General features: G+C 44.8%; 1 protein-coding gene across 2 annotated transcripts in view; it reads left to right on the forward strand.

The window, feature by feature from the left end:
- Window positions 1–21,825, forward strand: part of LOC144806088 (uncharacterized) — an 851,437-nt gene that overhangs the window by 826,395 nt on the left and 3,217 nt on the right. The gene's annotated exons all lie outside the window — the stretch shown is intronic.

A 21,825-nucleotide genomic window follows, 5' to 3' on the forward strand; every position in this document is an offset into this window, starting at 1 on the left:
GGACTGTTATACAAAGATTTGCGAGTCTAAATGGCATATACGCTAAGAGCATGCTACGTTTGACCATTGTCTTCACTCTAGCCATCCAGCCTGAGGGGAAACATGACCAAATGAGCATAGCCCAGCGGGAATCTTCTCACTTCCTTCCTGAGGGTACGGGATGGTGTAAAGAAAAAACCAAGGCATAAAGCAATCTATAACGGAAAGGATATTAGGTTCGGGAGCTGGGTGGGTCAAACATCTAATAAGTGTCCAACGTAGTCTAAATAACTTGCCAAGAAATTCTCTGAAGGGATTCAGTGCGTACGAATTATTATTTGGAACTAGGATGTTGATCTCTGACATTGATAGTCAGACTTCAGTGGTAAAAGAAAAAAGCTTTGATATCAAAGACCGTTTGGCTATTTTGCAGGACTTAAACAAAACAAGAAAAGACCTGAGCAACATAAAGTTGAAACAACAGCCAACAACCACTGAAGAACCACCACCTGTCCCAGCAAGACCTGTCTGGATTCCAAAAGTCGGGGATCTAGTCAGGGAAAAGATCGCGGTAAAGAAGGAATTTGGGCCTTCTTACAGAAAAGCAGTTCCTGTCTTGTCTGTCAACGGGACAAGATCAGTTGTACTACCGCCACTTGCTGGTAAAAAGGAGAACCGAGTTGTATCCATCGACCTGGTAAAACCACAATCATGTGGCCGATAACAAACAGTAGGCCAAGTGGACTCCCAATAAGTAGCAGAACACCAAGGTTTGCTACCAGTACAGAGGTCCTAACAAAGAGGCTCATCACATTCGAAACGCCTACAGAAGAACAACAAGGACTATGCAACAATGCAATAGAACTCAGACCTCTGAAAACCCATATAAAAACATTTAGCAGAGACACACCAATCTATAATGAAGTACCAAGTGAAAATGCAAGAAACAGAAATCCTGAAGCAATTGGAACAATTGACAGAACTGCATCCGGCTACTTCATAAACTTCGATGATTCCTCTGAAGGCTTCAGTGAATCAAAGACACAGCCATCATCAAAAACCTTTAAAGATAAAGCTAAAGAACTTTTGAAACAACTGAAAGAAACATATCTGATTTCTCCATGGATTGAATTTTGGGTGGGTTTTGGTGCATTTATCCTCATACTTTGGCTCATCATGATACTAACATTGGGACGCTTCATTGAGGGAAAATATGCTAAAATGGACACAGCAAGTCAGAAAATCAACTTGATCCTCAAACCACACACATCTTCACACGTCGAGAAAAGAGAACTTTCTTCAGTCAACTTCACAGCCAATCCTATACCGGGTGGGGTAGCCTGGGACAACACTGACTATGAAATTCATGGTCCGGTCGAAATCCTGAAATATCCACACCAAATTAAGATCTCATTGAGTGACTTTGCAAAACCAAGCTCATTTGCTGATGATTGGGACTTCGAAAGCATTAATAATATGATGTCTGACTTAGTAATGTCTGCTAAATTTACCAAACATGATTATTTGCAGGGTTCTACAAATTATGATAGTATGTACTGTTATAACCACTATGGTAACCATTTTTTACATAGATCTGCACAACATAGAAATGTTTTAAATTATAATAAATGGGAACATTGTGCAACCCCTCCAAAAGGAAGCTCAAGAACCGTTTACGACAAATATTCATACTTTTCAGGTTTTAACATAAGTAATGCTGAAACATTTTATTTTAAATTGTCAAACAAGACAGGGACAAAGACCATGATAACCAACACAAAATTGATATATTCAGACTCATTTTTTGAACAAATGAATACTTTTGGGTTTGATTATTGGGACAAAAATGTTGAATTGAAAAGTGTTTGGGGTACAAAAGAATGGCAAGTGCAGGGTATAGAATCTTTGTTTAGAGCCTGCATGATCCCAGAACAAATGATATTTTTAAATGACACTGTTCAACAAACTACCTGTCTTGGCCTAGCCAAAATCAAAGATTTAAATAAACCGTCTATTCCAAAGCCAACAATGTTCAGCAATAGCTCTACAGATGAAGAGATAGACGTAAATTATGTATTAAACCAAAACAGAACACATCCTGATTGGAAACAGTGGTTGATCTGGCCCACAGATACTAATAACTGTCAAGACAGATTCCTGAACAAAACACAGGGGTTCAAAATGACCAGGCCAGACCCTAGATATTCCCAAAGACATCACCCAGGAATAATAACCACCTACAGTGTGGGCAAATTGTGCCTTCAATGGCTACAAACTTCCACACTGACAGAAATTAAACAACACCTAACTTTACTTACTGATGGTGCTGACTTGCGTGATTTCATTATGGGACCGCGCAAACAGCGTCAAAAACGTTTCATAGCAGCCTCTGTATATGCAGCATACAATGAGGCCTGGAAGGTTACTCAAATTGAAACAGCAGAGAGAATACGGGAAATTGACCGTATTAATTTGGAAAAATCACTTTCTGTAGTGGACAATGGGTTAATGACTCTGTCCTCCAGAATTTTTTCTTTGGACAGCATTGTGTCTTCAGCAATCGACATATTATCGCAGGACTTACTGTTGCTACAACACGGTCAGTCTCAATTGCGTTCTATAGTACAGCTTGGCTGGACGTTACAAAATCTACGTTCAGGTTATGTGCCTTGGCGTTTAATCAACACAACGTCACTATTCCAAATCTTTAACCTTACTGATAGACAAATCAGTATGGCACAAAAGGGTGCTGATTATACAATCTTGAGCATTGAAAAACTCGAAAGATTACCAGTGACAATGTCAGAACGACCTGTCAGTGAATGGATAATACATGGGATAATAAATATTCCAATCTCAACCTTCAGGTTTCAATACTGCCAAAAATATATACAGGCTGGCATGTATGAGAAATTGGGAAAGGGGTACATTAAAACAACATGGAACCTGCCCTATTCACATGCATGTGTCAGTAATAAAGGACAGAAAGTGTTTCTTAGTGGCAATAATTGTGCGATGTCACTAAGCGGCACGCTTCTGTGTAACGGAATTAGTTTGCATGGAGCCTGTGAAGGGAATTCATACAACCTTTCATGTCACCAGCAAGGCGCACCTGCAACAGAAATAGAACCATTCTTTCAAAGACTCTATAATGGGAGTTACATTGTAATTGTAGACCGCAGATGTTGTAGTCTTATGCCCGGGACTCCTTATCTCGTAACCACGACTGCGAAGGTCAAGTGCTGTGGACGCTCATTGTTCCCCAGCTCCTTTCCAGACAGGGAGGCAAGGGCATGGTCCAATTTGAAAATTACTTCTATTCGAATAGATACTTTAAGCAGAATGAAAACAGTGCTTCTTCAGACGCCTACAAGGCTCACGTCATCAAAAGAAACGTATGATCTACAAGTCGCAAGGACGACTGCAGAGATACATTCATTGTTATCAACTAATTCCCCCATACATTTCGCAGAAATCCTGAATGAAATCTTAAATATTTCTGATACCAATGGGGTCTCAAAGGTATTTAAGACAGTATTTTCGATGGCATTAACACCATTCAAAGCCATACTGGGTATTTTTCCAGATTTCGTCCATTCGATTTTTGGCGGACTTCCCCTGATCTTGGGACTAATTGCAGGAATCCTATTCTTGGTCCTTATTTTTCGGTATGGCAACCCATGTCACAGACAAAACTCTTGCGACAAGGGAAGAAACAATCCTAGCCATTGGATACCGGGACCGGATATCAAAAATCCTGGGACTCTCCCGGCTTAGAGACCTGAACATGACTTGGTTTCTATCATTTTGACCAATGTGGCAAAGATGTGTTTTACCTGTATTAAGGTGTCTGCTATGCGGAGAAGAATGCGTGTTAGACACCTGTCTGACGCTACAATCGGATGCGCCAATGGATGCAGAAACATTGTTGAGCCCGATCAAGGTTCACGCTTTGTGCTGCCCTCAAAGGCTACCAATCCTGATGACGGCATTCGTGGAAGCTTCACCACTACGATTGATGGGTAGTGAAGTTCAAGATGAAAGCAGCATCGATCAGGTACGACCTTCTGTCAGCAATGCGAATCAGAATGTCAATGGAGACAATCATGCGCACGAATGCATGATTACACCTATTTCCGAGTTAGTGGAACTTTCCCAGGAAGCTGTTGACAGTTTTTTCGAAAGCCTAAATGATATGATGTTCTCACCAGAGCAGAAATAGAGACTTTTGAGCAAGCTCGCACACGGCGTTCCCTGAATTCGGCCTTCAACTTTAAAAATAAAGTCACATGAACAATTTTCCCTCCAGTTCACGGACAGCAATTTTTCAACAGCCCCAAAATATTTTTGCATATTTTTCGGGACACTATCTTTATTTATTTATTTATTTTCTCCATTTGTAAAGCGCGGCTGACACCTTGCAGGTTTCCTGGCGCTGGCGAATACTCGTACCTCAGGGGAACAACAGCAGGGAGCAAGGGGGGGGTGGAAATTCTAAGGGAATAACCACGTCTTGATGCGTTTCCTGAAGGGGAGGAGCTGTGAGATTTGCCGGATATCAGGAGGAAGACTGTTCCACAATTTAGCCGCAGCGACTCTGAACGATCTGCCCCCCGTCCTGACTTTGTTGTATTTAGGAACAAACACCAGGCGAGCCGAGGCAGAACGTAGAGATCTGGAAGGGATGTACCATGTGAACATAGCCTGCAGAGGTTTAGGTCCAGCTCCGTGGAGCGCTTTAAATACCAGGCAGAGGGACTTGAAGGCCACACGTTGCCTAAGCGGAAGCCAGTGTAGTTCAGCTAGGGCCGCTGTGGCGGAAGCTCTCCTAGTCCAGCCTAGAACTAGTTTGGCTGCGGCCGACTGAACTCGTTGAAGTCGGTCAAGCAGGGCAGCTGGGGACTCAAGAAGCAGCGTTTCTGCTTAAAGTAAGAACTATTCTTAGAGAACTAAGGTTTCTAAATTTTAGATAGCTTATAGACATTAGCTGCCCGCTGGTATGTTCATAAATATTTTATTCTGTGATGGAATGGTCTCGAACTTTTTTTTCTGTATTAAGAGCCATTTCATGTGTAATTCTCATATACCAAATAGCAATAATGTGTACAAATGTGATTACTTTGGCATTATTCTACAGCTTGAGTGCATACAATACATATGACTGCAATTTTTCAGTATATTTGATAATTTCAAAATGCATTTATGTATTTTGGGGTGGTAAGGTATACACTATACTCTATAGTATGTTTTACTATGCATAGATTAGTAAATATGACCATAGTTAGCGTGGAGTGGGTGTGATGTATTCCTATAGGTTCTGAATCGATCCCCCTATTCCTGACCCTATCTGGTTAAAACAAACCAACAAGTTAACTAGCAGTCAGCCCATGAGGCAGAAAACCCCCATGATGCAGATACCGTTGTCTGACGCAGTCACACTACGGCACAGGAACGTGTTATCTGATTAGGTCATAACGCTTGCGATCTAATTAGACAAGCGATATTCCTCCAGCCCCTGATAAGGCATACGGAGTTCTCATAACAAATCAAACCTATGACAACCTGGGCAAAACCCTGCGGCCATTGTTTTGATTTCACCGAGAACTTCAGCAAAAGAATGTGCTAACGAGCAAGTCGTATGACATCCTTATTGACGTATCTATGTCCATCCTTACGTCAATCTCGGCACCTTAAAGGTATAAATATTACCGATATTGCCCTATGCAAACACACGCGGTGGTGACGAGACGGAGCAGCCATACTTGCCGAAGCCCAGAGCAGAGCAGACCCCGCTGGCGCAGCCCCGCCTTCCTGACGCGCTGAGAACGAGACGCGCTGCTTTCTCCTGCCGAGAAATCCAGCACCGGCGCTTCCGGGTAGCCCTCGCAGGCAGCCTGGAATATCGAGACCAGAGAGAGAGATACCATCCCTCATTCAACCTAGATTCCAGGTACAGAACTGAATAACCCCTCACAGAGAATTCCTTAGTTATTCACTTGGCAAAAACAAACTTAACTTAAACTGTAACTTTCTATTCCCACCCACGTATTAGACTTAGGTCAGGTACACGGGGTAGGCGTATTTAGAAACACCAGTTGAGTACGTTTAGTCCAATGTATATGTGTATGTAATATATTTTATTCATTTTAAAACATCTTATGGCTTAGAAACCATATCAATGTTTTTACAGTATTATTTTATACTATTGCTTTTAATGTATGCACTTTACTTAGCTATAAGTATTGCAATAATATCGATCCATTTCTCTTGTATGAGAAAAGAGACTGATCAATAAATAACACCTTTTTATTGAACACGCCCGTCTCTTCCTTTTCTCTACAATCTGATGAGACTAAGAATGCATGTACTGACTGAGTAAAATAAATTGCCTTTTGTTCACACGACTCTCGAGATATACTCTTGATTAGGGGAGAGCAAAGTTGTCATGTTCTATGGTTGTCAGAAACTAAATCCCTTCTTGTCTAATCAGGGAAGTTAAGTCCTTCCTGAACATTCGAGAAAGTTTCTAGTGAACTCTGAGCTAGCTGGCAAACCCAAAACTTTAAGTCTAATATCGACAGTAGTAGACCTAGTTAACGTCTGGTCTAGGCCTTTACTGCTGAAGGTATTATTCCAATGCGCAGAGCCTATTGGGATAATAGGAACTACACTACAATTCTAGGCCATGTCATAACGTTTGGAAAACTTTATGAGAAACAGCGATCTCCGTATGTGCTGCAAACAAGTACACTATCCCGCCAAGATATTAAGGCATAAAGAGCCTTGTTCCTTGGGGAAGTTTACTTGCGAACCATAGAGACTCGAAGAGAGAGAGATAGCTAGATAGATATTTTCACTGAAAAAAGCAAAGGTTACAGGGACGATATAGGTAGGAAATAGCATAAAACACCTTAGAAATACACGGAAAAAAACAAAGGTTACAGGGGCCTTTTTCCTTAGGTTCACATTTTACACACACAAAACCATAGAAACTGAGCAGTTATAGTTACCTGGGCTAACTCTAACTTACACTACCCACAATGCACTGCTTATGAAGCGGGCAGAGAAACACATGAAAACATTGCTCCTGCTCGTAGAGTGCAGGATTTTAAGCTGCTCCCTACGGGTAGGAACAATGCTGGCTCCCGCTGGCATCAGGGGGGCTTTAGGACCCCCCTGGCCCCCAACAATGATCATGTGGGTGCCCTGGGTGGGCTCAAGGGCACCCACCCTTTACCGGCAGGGAAATTTTTGTAAATCTTTCTTTATGCGTGGTCAAGGCATATGCATGGTAAAGACTTGCGTGGTAATGGTGTTACGTGGTAAAGGTGTTACGTGGTAAAGGCATTTGTTGGAATGTATGACATTAGAATTAATCTAATCCTGCACTATCTCCTGACTTGAAACTAAACCCAGGGCTTTGATAAACTGGACACAGACAGCCCAAAAAAAGTGTAAAAGCACGTGTAGTGGGAATGTCATATCACTTTGTCATCACATGCCATTTTCCCAGTGCATTGGACCATTTCCCCAGTTGTGCCCGGATAAATGGTGCTATGAACCGTATAGCACTACTCGCCACCACGTTTAGAGGGTGATCCATTTCTCTTCCTACCCTGGAAAGAGAGTTACTCCAGCATTTTGTTGAAGTGTGTTGGACCCGGCCTCATGGCGTGGTCCTACACCTCCCGCATGGCGGGCCCAGGACGACATCGGGCCTCCACCGAGCCTCGGGCGGCCCATTCTGCCCGACCCTGCACACCCCAACACTACCGGCCTGACACCATCATGGGCCCATCACGTCCTGAGCACGAGGCCTCGCCCGACTCCATCTTGGGTCCACCATGTCACGAACACGTGGCCTCAGCCCCGGCCCAGGCCCCAGCGAAGCCCCGACATCGAGGCGCCAAGATCCACCCAGGTGGTCGAGTGGCCACTCAGCAGATCCCGGAGGAAGGGAAGTTTCGATGGCCTCCAGCCGTCCCCGGACGCCTGGTATCGATCGCCCTCCGACCTCCCTGGGTGCTGGCTCCACCCCCCTGCTGGGTGTCTGGACACCATCATCCCGGCACCTCTGGCCCCCAGGCGCGAGGGTCCGGACATCAAAGGATCCAGCCCTATATCTGGGCCAGCCCCGGAGTAGGACGCCAGTTGTATCCTGGATTGGAAAGCCCTGCTGACGCTGTCACGGCCGACACCAGAAGAACTCATCTCTCCCGTAACCCAAAGCTACCCTGAGAGCCTGCTGGCGCTGCCGCGGCCTACCTTGCTGAACCATCTTGAGAGCCTGCTGGCGCTGCCGCAGCCTACCTTGCTGAACCATCTTGAGAGCCTGCTGGCGCTGCCGCGGCCTACCTTGCTGAACCATCTTGAGAGCCTGCTGGCGCTGCCGTGGCCCATCCTTGCCGAACCATCTTGGGAGCCTGCTGGCGCTGCCGCGGCCCACCGTTGCTGAACCATCTTGAGAGCCTGCAGGCGCTGCCACGGCTCAACCTCTCGGAACCCCCGACTCGAGGATTGAGAGCTGTGTGCAGGGTATCCCTTCCTACCCCCTTATCGGGACTGTCCCGCTACCCTGTCCCTTTTACGAGACTTTACAGATCCCCTGATCTGCTTGTACATATCGCTGAGAACCAACAACCTTTATTCTTGATAAAGCTTAAGAACTTAACCTCTGGTGTAGTGTCCATTTGTAGTGTTGTGATTACTCTGCTGTACGATCCTAGGAGAGGGCCCTCGCTCAGGAGGCCTCTCGGTAACGCTCGGCTACTTCTTGACGGAGAGGTGGACCTAGGGGTGGTCAGTCAGACATCTTCTGCCTCCCCCGGGGTCGCCTTTCTAACAAAGTGAAACTCTAACTGTTACCAGTGTCAGAAATAGTCAGATTGGCGTCTGTGAATGCTCATTTACTCAGAAGTTATTGGTCATTCACAAACTGGCACGGCGAAGCATGAATGCGCTACATTTACTAGTGTGTGATTCTACGCATGCAAAACATGTACACCTGGCAGCGATCACCTAACTAGTTTTGTTTTTAAATATTGTTGAAAGAGTTGCTTAGCCCTAAAAATTCCAACTCTTTGTGCATACATAAGATAAGCTGTAAACAACTCATCTGGGGGCACAGACAAGCCCACTGACACCAAGAGAGAAACAGTAATGATGGTTATTCACAGGCTCTTGAGGAAAATTGAATTTTGCCCTGTCATGTGTCCCTACGTGTTCCCCATTATATGTTATATGTGCATGATCGATATGCATATGTTCCCCCTTGACCGAATAAAGACGCAATTATAGTCGTGTCCAACGTTAGTATGCCAGTTATCCAGTCCTCGTGAAAGCAACGAGTATTAGGCCTATGTTGCCAACGTTTTACATTGTGCACGTTAATTCATCGAGTTGTCCCTGTTTCTAGGCCTCATGGGGCCCGGACACCAGATTCGAGCTCCAGTCTCCTGAAACCACTCCGAGGAGCGATACAGCCCCTCCCGCATCCCTGACCCTTCACTTTCTTCCTGCCAAGCAGCGCGGTGCCCGGCCTGGCCTGCCTGCCTGTCTGCCAAGAATATGTTATGCTTCTAGTTATCAGTTCAGCTCCCCGGCTTCACATTCCTAAGCTAACGAACCGCATAAACATCTTCAGCTATAGTCTAGTCTTCCTGTCTCCATGCAAGAGAATTACTGAATTAGTATCCATAGAAGATTCATAGCACACGCAATACATGTAGAATATATGCATGCACCAGCCTTAGTGTCAAGTAGCCTTTGCCCTGATAACTTTTAGATTCAAGCAACATGTACTCCAAACACAAGATACCAGATATGCTATAGGTACATGTCGTCCTGACATCCCAGACTTTAGTCTCCTCTTCTAGTGCAGAAGTCAGAACCCCCAGCTCTCCCTAGTTACACGTCATGGCCCGTTTGCACGCACCAGTAGGTTAAAGGTTCCAGCTGCCCAGGTAGCCCCCTCCATGTATCCACCCATTTATGACACTTCTGTGACGTTTACATCACATGTTTCCGGGCGCGCCCTGTGCACGCCTCCTTTGTACGCCCATATGTTCTTATCTTTCGTTTGTCACTTGTTACGCCTACTGTATGCAATGCAATTATACTGTTTTACTATATATACTGTATGATGTTAATATGACATTAGGCTTTACTTCCCTTTGTCCTGTGTCTGTCCCTTCCTGAGCCTTTGCAGGTGAAGGAACCCGATGGTCCATTGGCTCGAGCCATCTGATTAAAGCCCATTCTGACTCAGATATCACGGATCCTGCCTTTTATTTATTGAGCTATCTGTTTTCAGTTAATGCATAGAAAAATAGTACCGGTAATTAATTATTTATTTACCACATAAATGGCGCCCGAATAGGAACGAGCCCCTTCCCCACGCGCCGGCGATGTAACGCAGGCCCCCTGACCCTTCTACAGCCGTGACGGACCTCTACTGCGCACCTGCAGATATTTCTGCTCAAGTCTCCCTCAGGCCCACGGAGGAGACGGAGACTGCGGTCCGGCATCCAGACGAGGCGGTGAGGAAGGCGGGTCGTTCCGACCAGAGCCCAAGTCGAGAGAGCAAGGTCCGAGGTATCCAGAGGCCCACCTGTAACCGAAGCCCGAAGCCCGAAGCGCATGCGTAGTGCGTAGCAGTAACCAGACGTCGTAGCAGTCCAGTCCAGTCCGAGGCCTTCAGTTTTGCTTCCCTGTGAGTACCGTTGCTGGGGGTATCTAGACGGGTGTTCATTAATTTGTGCCCGGTCTGACGGGTTTGGGTACACAGATCCGGTCCGACGTGTTCACCTAGGTGGATACGGTATGACGTGTCTCTTTAGGAGACCGGTATGTTCTGTACTGTTTTAGCAGTGCATCCAGTAATTCTAGTAAGTCCGTTCTCGAGAAGTTCAAGTATTATGTTTTCAATGTATCAGGTAGTATTCTGTTCGAACTGTTATTAATGTGTTCTTGATGTCGTGGTATGAATGATTGTTTTGCTATTCATTACTGTGTTCATTGTGTATTGTGTTCAAGTTCAGGTTCGGTTCAAATATGCCGCTGTTTTCGAAACTACGTCAGATAAAAACCAGAAAAGGGTTACTCGAAGAATCAGTTCCTGTCCCTCCTAGGGACAGTCCTGGACATTTCATGTATCATAAACATGGCTTAGATGCCATACTGTATCTAGATTTATGGGTGGACTACACAAAACATCTTGAAGAGAAATATAGATGGCCTGTTTCAGGAACATGGGATGCCGAGTGCATCATGAGAGTAGAAGAAGCATTATGGAAAAAGAAAGCCAGACAGTCCCAGAAAGATGCCATAGAGTTATGGCGTAAAGAATCCCATAAAAGAACAGAGAAAGAATTCAGAAAAGCAGAATTAAGTAGGGAATCCTCAGAAAAAGCCCAAGAAAGGGAATTAATCGAAGAAGGTGAACGAGTTAGAGCAGAACAGTCAGACAGACAGAGAAATGCCCTTATTAAAGGTATGTATCCTCTTCTCGCCGAGGGTTTGCCTAAGGCGACCCCGGAAAAATCTTGTCATTTACCGCCACCCTTGGTCCCGACTAAGCTGCGTCATAAACCGACTGCAGCCGAAATTTTTCTTTCTTCCTATTTAGACGACACTGTCCCAGAATATGCTAATACAGATCCCTTTCCGCCAGTCCAAGTTCAAGTCCAGCCCCCTGTTAATAATGTAATTCCTGTGCCCCCAGTTGTGGGTCCCGGGAATCCTGTCCATGTGCCAGTTCCACAGGGTCAACCCACATTACGTACTTCTACTGTGCCAGTCACGTTACCAGCAGCCGCACATTCAGTATTAGTTGACGATTCCAGTTCAGGAGGAGCAGGGGGAGGTACTCCTATCACCCCGCCTCAAACAAGGCGACGGACGCTGAGAGATGTAGCGTTACAGCGTACGCCAAAACTGGCTACGTATGATGCCCTCAGAAAGTATCTTACAGAGTGCGGACCTGATTGTAGATATGACCCAGTACCAGGCGAAGATAGCATGTTAATATATTCCATACGTTTACGTCGAGTTGCAAGCTTCTTGGTTACCATATCGAATATGGAACAACATCTAGACAGAATATACCACTTTATTCAAACAGGGGAAAATCCAGAAAGTATTCATGAAGCTATGGCACACAGGAAAGTCGAGATTCAAGGCATGATTTTGCAATTTCTGATAAATTGTTTAATAAGAGAACAAGATTATCCTGATAAAAACAAGGAAGATATGAAAGTCCTGACAAGATGGAGTGACAATATAACAGAAGGAAAACACAGAACGCAAAATTGTATAGAATCCATGTACAAAAAGATTCGTAAAGAAATTATAAGTATACACCAAAAGGAGGAAGCAATGAGAGTAGCCGAGAAAGAGAATGACTCTTCAGACGAAGAGGTAGACAGCGAGAATCCCACCAGAATAGCGTATGTAGGTAGAACGAGACTTTCTGATAGACACACACGCCTAGATTACAAGAAAGCTTTTCCTCCTCCCGTACCAGAACAGTGTTCTCTTAAACAAGTATTCCAGGCTACCGATAAAGTTCTGAAACTACGAATAGGTTACAGTGAGCTTAGTACCATGCATGAACAAGAACTAGCCCGATCAGCAGTCCGATGGGTTAGTGATTCTGCCACGTTTCCAGACGAAGTAGTGGCCCAAATGTTTCTGAAACTGCCCCCAGGCGAGCAGCGACTGGTGGGTATGTACATGATCCAGCACCTCATCACACTGTACGAGAGTCAGCATTCTGATCCAGGTCCCTTATATAATGTATTGAACAAGTTACTACTAAACAGATGGAAAGGTCTAGGTACCGATCTAATTAGCGTCATTTTAGAACAGCGCCACAAATACAGAACGTTCCTGACTCCGCATATTGTTCCTGTTTCACCTCCATTCTACATAGACAGACAGAATCCGTTGCAAGAAGTGCATCCAGTTAAGGGAGCGGGGGGTAATCTCGAACGAGTATTTGTTTACACCCCTATAACGAAAATAGAACTACTAGAAATGAAAAAGTTAATACCCTGTCACGATAAAGATCCAGCAGGGTTCCATCGAGAATTAAAGGACATGCTCCGTATGGGAGAATACACGTATCCTGATATCATCAAAATGTTAAAGGTCCTGTTGCCTGCGGGCATATATGAAAAACTGAAAGAAAAAGAATGGGAGGTGGGAGAGAAAAAGATAGATTGGACCGCGTTAGAGAACGAAGATAATGCACGAGTCCCAGGTACTGGTCTTGGGGATAGAGCCAAAGAGTTGCCCGAACTGTTAATACAAGTCTTGCCAAGATTACTAGCCACGAAAAAGGAAGATTGGGATGCCATCTCAGCCTGTAAACAGAAACAAGACGAAGACACTAGTGATTTTTATTCCAGATTTGAGAAATGTTTCATTATTAATAGCGGTCTGAAAACAAGTAGTGAATCGTATCCACATCTTTTCGTTACCAAACTAGTTGAGAATTCTTTACCGCAAGTTAAAAATAGAGTATTGAAAGTCGAGAGTACTTGGCAAGCTAATACCCCGTCGCAAATGCTCCAGATGTTACAGTACCACCAGAACAGAATCAGGGAAGAGCAAGAACACGAAAGGAGACGTATGAAAGACACGAAAATGAAAGTACTAGTTGCACAGTCCGTTCCACAAGATAGTCAGAAGAGGGGTCCGAACCAGACTAGTCATTCTGCAGCTCCTGTTAAAGGGACCTGCAATTACTGTAAACAGCCAGGTCATTATATAAACGAATGTGCAGTTCTGAAACACAACATAGCTACAGGTAAGACAAAAGAGAGACCACGTCCTCCTAGACAGGAACATGTTCCGCAGAATGCCCAGCCACCGCAGAATGCACAACAGACAGTTACAGTACCGCAGCCTATAGCTGCCACACAACACGTTACACAACAGATGTACCAGTACGCACAGTCAGATTATCCAGAATATCAGCAGTATTCATGAAACAGCCTAGAGAGGGAGGTTGGCTTGCCTCTCATCGAGGTTCCTGTAGATCAAGAGGGTCCCTATGTACACAGTCAAGTGTTAGGGAAAGACAGAAAGTTTCTGATTGATACAGGGGCAAGTAGGACTACCATCAGTCATGACGAGGTTCCAGGGGCTCCACTCTCAGGCTCAAGAAACGTTTCCCTGGGATTTTCAGGAAAGCCTATTGTTAATGAAATATCGAAACCAGTTTCCCTAGAAGTTGGTCCATTGTCCCGAACTACAGACTTGTTACTTACGAAATCATGTCCTGAAAATTTACTTGGTATTAAAACATTGAAAGAATTAGGAGCGGTTATATGCTGTTCCCCAGAAGGAGTGAGATTGTTTTTACGTGATTTTAAAGGTCATTATGTGATACGAGATTTTGATCCAAGATTACTGAATGTACCACAGCATTTATGGGCGCAAGGTCCAACTGATGTAGGTTGTATGCACATTACACCATATCGTGTCACTCTGAAACAAGGTGTTGTATTACCAAGAATCCGACAGTACAAATTGCCACCCGAGGCTGTAGCAGCCTTATCGAAAATTATTGACGAGCTCATTGCTCAAGGAGTGGTTGTAGAAACTGACTCCAATGTATGTAATTCTCCTATCATTCCGATTCTTAAACGTACTGATCCAAGTGCACCTCCAGTATATCGATTAGTGATTGACCTTCGAGAACTTAATAAATGTATCATACCCCAGTACCCAGTGGTTCCAGATATCTCTTCCCTACTGACTGCCATTGATTCTGAAGCTACGTTCTTTACTGTTATTGATCTCAAGAACGCATTCTTTAGTGTCCCCATTCATCCAGACAGCCAGTTTCTTTTCGGATTCTGTTTAAATGGAAGAAGCTATAAATTCACACGAGCTCCTCAAGGTTTCACAGAAAGTCCTAGTATTTACAGTCAAGCACTTAAAAGACAACTAGACAGTATTCACATGCCAACTGACACTGCCCTGCTCCAGTATGTCGATGATCTATTAATCACAGCCCGTACAGAACGTGACTGCGAACGTGCGTCACTTACAGTCCTGTATTTTCTGGCCGAGATGGGGCACAAGGTGTCCCCTTCGAAACTGCAATTCTGTGTCCAGCAAGTGGTATACCTTGGACACTTACTGTCCAAGAGGGGTAGACAGTTGACACCTGACCGTATCCAGTTAATAGCACATCTTCCACAGCCCAAGACACAGAAGGAGGTACGAGCTTTTATCGGCCTCACTTCTTACTGCAGACAATGGATTCCTCAGTATGCATATCTAGCTAAACCACTGATACAGTTAACGACACAGGAGGCAGCGACATCGACTGTCCTCTCTTGGACCCAGGGACATACACGTGTTTTTAATGAGTTAAAGAAAGCTTTATGTAATGCACCTGTATTAGCGACACCAAACTACAGTAAGCCTTTTACACTTTTTGTTACTGAACGTGGTGGTACAGCGTTATCTGTTCTCACGCAAGATCAAGCAGGACAACACAAGCCTTGTGCTTATTTCTCTAGCACATTAGATCCAGTAGCCCAGGCTCTGCCTGTGTGCCTCAAGTCAGTTGCAGCCACAGCTCTAGCTATCAGACAAAGTGATTCCATAGTGTTGGGACACTCCCTGACAGTACAAGTTCCACACTCTGTGGAAGTTCTTTTAAATCGAACACAGACTCAGCACTTGACAATTGCACGTTTAACAGGATATGAACTGACACTGTTTCAGCCACACATAGAAATCAGACGCTGCAATATTTTAAATCCTGCTACACTGTTACCTTCGATTGCATCAGACCCTGCCACACATGACTGCGTGGAAGTTATATACACCATGACAAAGCCAAGACAAGACTTGACAGACATTTCATTACCTGATCCCGACTTGACACTTTATGTGGATGGTTCATGTATGAGAACAAGTACAGGAGAACTAGTAGCCGCGTATGCAGTGACTACTGAAACTGAAATTATAGAAACACATCGTATTGACACCCTGTCTGCTCAAGCAGCAGAGCTCATCGCTCTGACCCAAGCCTGCATACGAGCTAAGAACCTGAAAGTAAACATATATACAGATTCACGTTATGCATTCGGAGTCGTACACGACTTTGGAGTCCTCTGGCAAGAAAGAGGTTTCATGACCTCTCATGGAGCCAAGATTCAGCATGGCCCCCTCATTCAAGCTCTGTAAGAAGCAATACATTTACCGAAAGCCATTGCCATTATGAAGTGCAAAGCACATACGAAAGCCACTGACACCATTTCTCAAGGTAACGATCTAGCAGATCGAACAGCCAAGCTTACAGCTCAGACTCCAGACACTCCAGTTAACACGACAAAGACAGATGTTCTAGAACAGACTACTTGTATGACAGTTAAGGACCCTACACGAGATGTACTAGACATACAGGCACATGCTACCCCAGATGAAATCAAGAAATGGTCTGAACAAGGAGGGGTCCAGACAGATCAAGGATGGTTGACGAAGGGAAAAGCCACATGGTTTCTCCCCGACTCTATGGTTCAAGTCATTATTAACACCGCACATAGTCCAGCACATTTAGGAGAGAAAGCCATGTTAGACAGCATCCAGAATATTTGGTTTAACAAGCATTTACGAGCAGCAGCTAAACAGAAAGTACGTACCTGCATGATATGTTGTCAGTTCAATCCAGGTAAAGGTGTTCCGGTGGAACAAGGTGGATTCCATCCTCCTGACCACCCTTTTGAAGTCCTCCAGATGGATTATATTCAGATGGATCGATGTTGAGGTTTCAAGTATGTCCTCGTAGTAGTATGCGCTTTGTCCAGATGGACAGAAGCATATCCAGTCCCAGATTACACTGCCGCGACCACTGCCAGGCAGTTGGTTCGTGAGTATTTCCCCCGCTATGGTTTACCTAGGGTCGTGTATTCAGACAACGGCCAGCCATTCTCATCCGAACTCATGAAACAAGTATCTCTTCTGTTAGGGTACCAGTGGAAGTTCCACTGTGTGCGACATCCCGAGGCAGCTGGCCTCGTCGAGAGACATAATCAGACTCTGAAAATCCGCATTGCAAAGGTTTGTGCCGAGAAAGGCGTAGATTGGATGGTAGCACTGCCAGTCGCCCTTTTTTACATGAGAATGGTCGCTCACTCCCGTTCAGGTCTGTCACCTTTCGAGGTTGTTTTCGGTCGTCCCCCGAACATGTGGGGTACACCAATGCCACGTAAAATTACCGATGTAGACAGTAATATGCTGACAGATTACCTAGCTTCCTTGATGTCTGCACTACTCTCTTGTCGTTCACAGGTTGCGGCTGCCTTTCCAGACAACACTCAAGTGAAACCGCACGAGGTCATACCAGGCGACCTCGTACTCGTAAGGAACTTTGATCGTTCAAGTCTGCTGGAGCCCCGCTGGAAAGAGCCGAAACTAGTTCTGATGACCACAAGGACCGCCGTAAAAGTAGAGGGCCGCAAGGGATGGCTCCACTCCAGTCACGTCAAACGTTTTCATGGACTCCGTCCAAAGACTTTTTTCAAGGACTGCCCAGATACTGACTCTAAACTTCCCCTGTTAGAGAAAACTCCGCAGCAGGAGTATAAACTTAAGCTCAGGTCTAGCAAGTCAGACAGTTTAATTGTTTAAGTCCCTCTCGGGTGAAGCGGTTAGACAGGTTCCTGACATGTATGAGATAGACCCCCATAGTGAGAGAGTTAGACGAAACTCCAAGAAAATACGTTACTGTAAAATTCTGCGTAGCAGATGTATCGTCACGTTATTGTTTATGTTATTTCTGAGTCTTACGGTTACATGCATAAGTTATGTTTTACATGTATATTTTCCTCCTATTGATTCACATGTACATCTTTCTTCTAATGATACAGTAGAGCACACTTTTAGTGAACTACCTCCTCACGAGTTATCCTACAGACTTGCCATGCGCAACAATAGTTTTATCCGAATGTTACACTATTCACACCAGACTAGCAATGCCACTAATTGTTGGGTGTGTGGTCGACTTCCCCCTTTACAGACACCGAAGGGAGTTCTGCCACTCTTTCCCTATCCGTTTTCACACAATGGGTCGTGTGGAGCATGGTTAACGATAACATCATCCTCAGACGATAAGTCCCTTCTGAATAGAACATGTTTCCCAGACAAGGAAGGTCTTTCCCATAGAACAGGGTTAGATCTAGAAAATGAAGTATATGATCTAGGTAATTATTCCTCGAATTTCATGGTTTTGAATGTTCAGTCCGAGACTACTCCAGACTTGCCTACTATTACAGTTTTACCAGTGAAAGGCGAATTATGTGTCCGAAAGAATGGTTCAGTACATCTAGGACATAGTGATTGTACTACTGTAGTCGAGTATAGTGACAGTGGGAAGTCTAATTTCAAAGCCTCACGTCATTCGTATTTTGTATGTGGTCAGACCGCATATGTTCGTCTGCCCCTAGATTGGGATGGAACATGTTACATTGCCTTCCTACTGCCACCCGTTTTCCTAGCCCCATCCGATTATCACAGAAATACACATCTAGTACACGTCAGACATAGAAGGGAGATCGAGTCCCCAATTGTCGATCAAACTGAAACTGCATTAGAACAGTATACAGACTTCAATAAAGGTTTCTTTTTCTTCATAGGTCCTGTCCAGAATAGTAAGCTAATGCGTAGGCTAACCAGGACCCTTGAAGCAGTAGTGAATGAGACTACTTCCGCTCTAGGTAACTTAACTGAAGAACAATCTGCTATGAGATTTGTTGTCCTTCAAAACCGCCTTGTTCTTGACGTCATACTGGCCGATAGGGGCGGAGCTTGTAGAGTCATCGGATCTAGTTGTTGCATTTTCATTCCTAATAACGCACCGTCTGTTTATTCAGCTATAACCAGACTTCATAAAATAGCCCATCAGCTACACCAGAATCCAGGCACCTGGACATGGTCCGGTTGGCTCTGGAGTATAATATCTGCCTGGGGATGGAAAGTATTGTCATTCCTAGGAATAGTAGTAATGATCATATTCAGTTGTTGTCTATGTTTACAATGTGGCCCTGCGATTTGCGGCTTGTGCGCTACCTCTTGTATTCCAAGTCCTAAGTCCCGTTCCAAGAAGATTCGAGACGAGCAAATGATGCTATATGAACAGATAGATGGTATCATGAATATTGATGTTTCCTGAAGGAAACGTAGGGAACAAGGAGGGAATGAGGAAAATTGAATTTTGCCCTGTCATGTGTCCCTACGTGTTCCCCATTATATGTTATATGTGCATGATCGATATTCATATGTTCCCCCTTGACCGAATAAAGACGCAATTATAGTTGTGTCCAACGTTAGTATGCCAGTTATCCAGTCCTCGTGAAAGCAACGAGTATTAGGCCTATGTTGCCAACGTTTTACATTGTGCACGTTAATTCATCGAGTTGTCCCTGTTTCTAGGCCTCATGGGGCCCGGACACCAGATTCGAGCTCCAGTCTCCTGAAACCACTCCGAGGAGCGATACAGCCCCTCCCGCATCCCTGACCCTTCACTTTCTTCCTGCCAAGCAGCGCGGTGCCCGGCCTGGCCTGCCTGCCTGTCTGCCAAGAATATGTTATGCTTCTAGTTATCAGTTCAGCTCCCCGGCTTCACATTCCTAAGCTAACGAACCGCATAAACATCTTCAGCTATAGTCTAGTCTTCCTGTCTCCATGCAAGAGAATTACTGAATTAGTATCCATAGAAGATTCATAGCACACGCAATACATGTAGAATATATGCATGCACCAGCCTTAGTGTCAAGTAGCCTTTGCCCTGATAACTTTTAGATTCAAGCAACATGTACTCCAAACACAAGATACCAGATATGCTATAGGTACATGTCGTCTTGACATCCCAGACTTTAGTCTCCTCTTCTAGTGCAGAAGTCAGAACCCCCAGCTCTCCCTAGTTACACGTCATGGCCCGTTTGCACGCACCAGTAGGTTAAAGGTTCCAGCTGCCCAGGTAGCCCCCTCCATGTATCCACCCATTTATGACACTTCTGTGACGTTTACATCACATGTTTCCGTGCACGCCCTGTGCACGCCTCCTTTGTACGCCCATATGTTCTTATCTTTCGTTTGTCACTTGTTACGCCTACTGTATGCAATGCAATTATACTGTTTTACTATATATACTGTATGATGTTAATATGACATTAGGCTTTACTTCCCTTTGTCCTGTGTCTGTCCCTTCCTGAGCCTTTGCAGGTGAAGGAACCCGATGGTCCATTGGCTCGAGCCATCTGATTAAAGCCCATTCTGACTCAGATATCACGGATCCTGCCTTTTATTTATTGAGCTATCTGTTTTCAGTTAATGCATAGAAAAATAGTACCGGTAATTAATTATTTATTTACCACACCCTGGAAAACCCCCATGTCCTGCTCATCATACAGACCCATCTCCCTCCTAAACATTCTTGCTGAACTATTCACAGGCATTCTGGCACACAACTTAGACCATTCATAAAGGCCTTAAGACTGCAATCCACAGCAGTGGTGAGATAATACTGTGCCGTTAATGCAATGGATGCTTTCCAACACTGAAAAGACACTGGACACAATGTCCCCCAAGGGCCCGATATATATTTAGGCGGATGGTTTATTCCGTCATAAATGTGGCAGGTGTCCTGTCCTCCTTATTAAAAGTGCATTATATCCTGTCAGTTGTAATAAGGCGGACGGGATATGTCATGTTTGAAGCAATAACCTGTCCGATAAACTCTAAATCAGTCCCCATGTCTGCAACAAGTGTTGTAGAAGGAGCAAGAGCCAGCATTATAGGAAGAGGGCCTAGAAGCAGATATAGTCCCAGAGTCACTGAAAAGGGATCTGAGTTTAAGAGAGAGGACCGATAGCAAATGCACCCTTCAGTCTCTTGTTGAAACGCCCAAGAGTGTTTCATAGGATGCATTTGTCTTATTATTAACTGATACCTGAACCCTCACCTGGATCTCCCACTTGGGGCAGACGGCCTCCAGGTGTTGTGTTTCCTGAGGCTCTGCTCCCCTCAACTAAAGGGGCAATGTGGTGACACCCACGCAGCAAGTGTCCATGTGAGGCCGCAGGAATAGGATCCATTGGACACCAATACACCGCCTAGTACAGATGGAAGCAGACACAGAGGGTTACACCCACCTACCTGTGCACCTCCTCTGTACATCATAAGCCCCAACCTGCACACCTCCTCTCTTTGTGCTTCATAAGCACCGACCTGTGCACCTCCTCTCTTTGTGCTTCATAAGCACCAACCTGTGCTCCTCCTCTGTTTATACCTCATAGGCACATACCTGTGCACCTTATCTGTTTATGGTCATAGGCATCTATCTGTTTGACTCCTCTTTTTATATCCCACACAAACCCACCTGTGCACCTTCTCTGTTTATACCTCATAGGCACCTACCTCTTCATCTCCTCTCTTTATGCCTCATAAGCACCTGCCTGAGCACCTTATCTGTTTATGGTCATAGGCATCTATCTGTTTGACTCCTCTTTTTATATCCCACAAGAACCCACCTGTGCACCTTCTCTGTTTAAGATTCATAGGCATCTACCTGCGCTCCTCCTCTGGACATCATAAACCCCTACCTGTGCACCTCCTCTGTTAATACCTCATAGGCACCTACCTGTGCACCTCCTCTATTTATACCTCATAAGAACCAACCTGTGCACCTCCTCTGTCTGTACTTCCTAAGCACTTATCTGTGCACCTTCTCTTTGTACCTCATAATCACCGACCTGTGCACCTTGTCTGTGCATACACAACAAGCACCCACCTGTGCTCTTCCTCTGTTTGTACCTCATATGCAAC

The sequence above is a fragment of the Lissotriton helveticus genome (assembly GCF_964261635.1).
Source record: "Lissotriton helveticus chromosome 1_1 unlocalized genomic scaffold, aLisHel1.1 SUPER_1_unloc_44, whole genome shotgun sequence".
Taxonomy (NCBI): domain Eukaryota; kingdom Metazoa; phylum Chordata; class Amphibia; order Caudata; family Salamandridae; genus Lissotriton; species Lissotriton helveticus.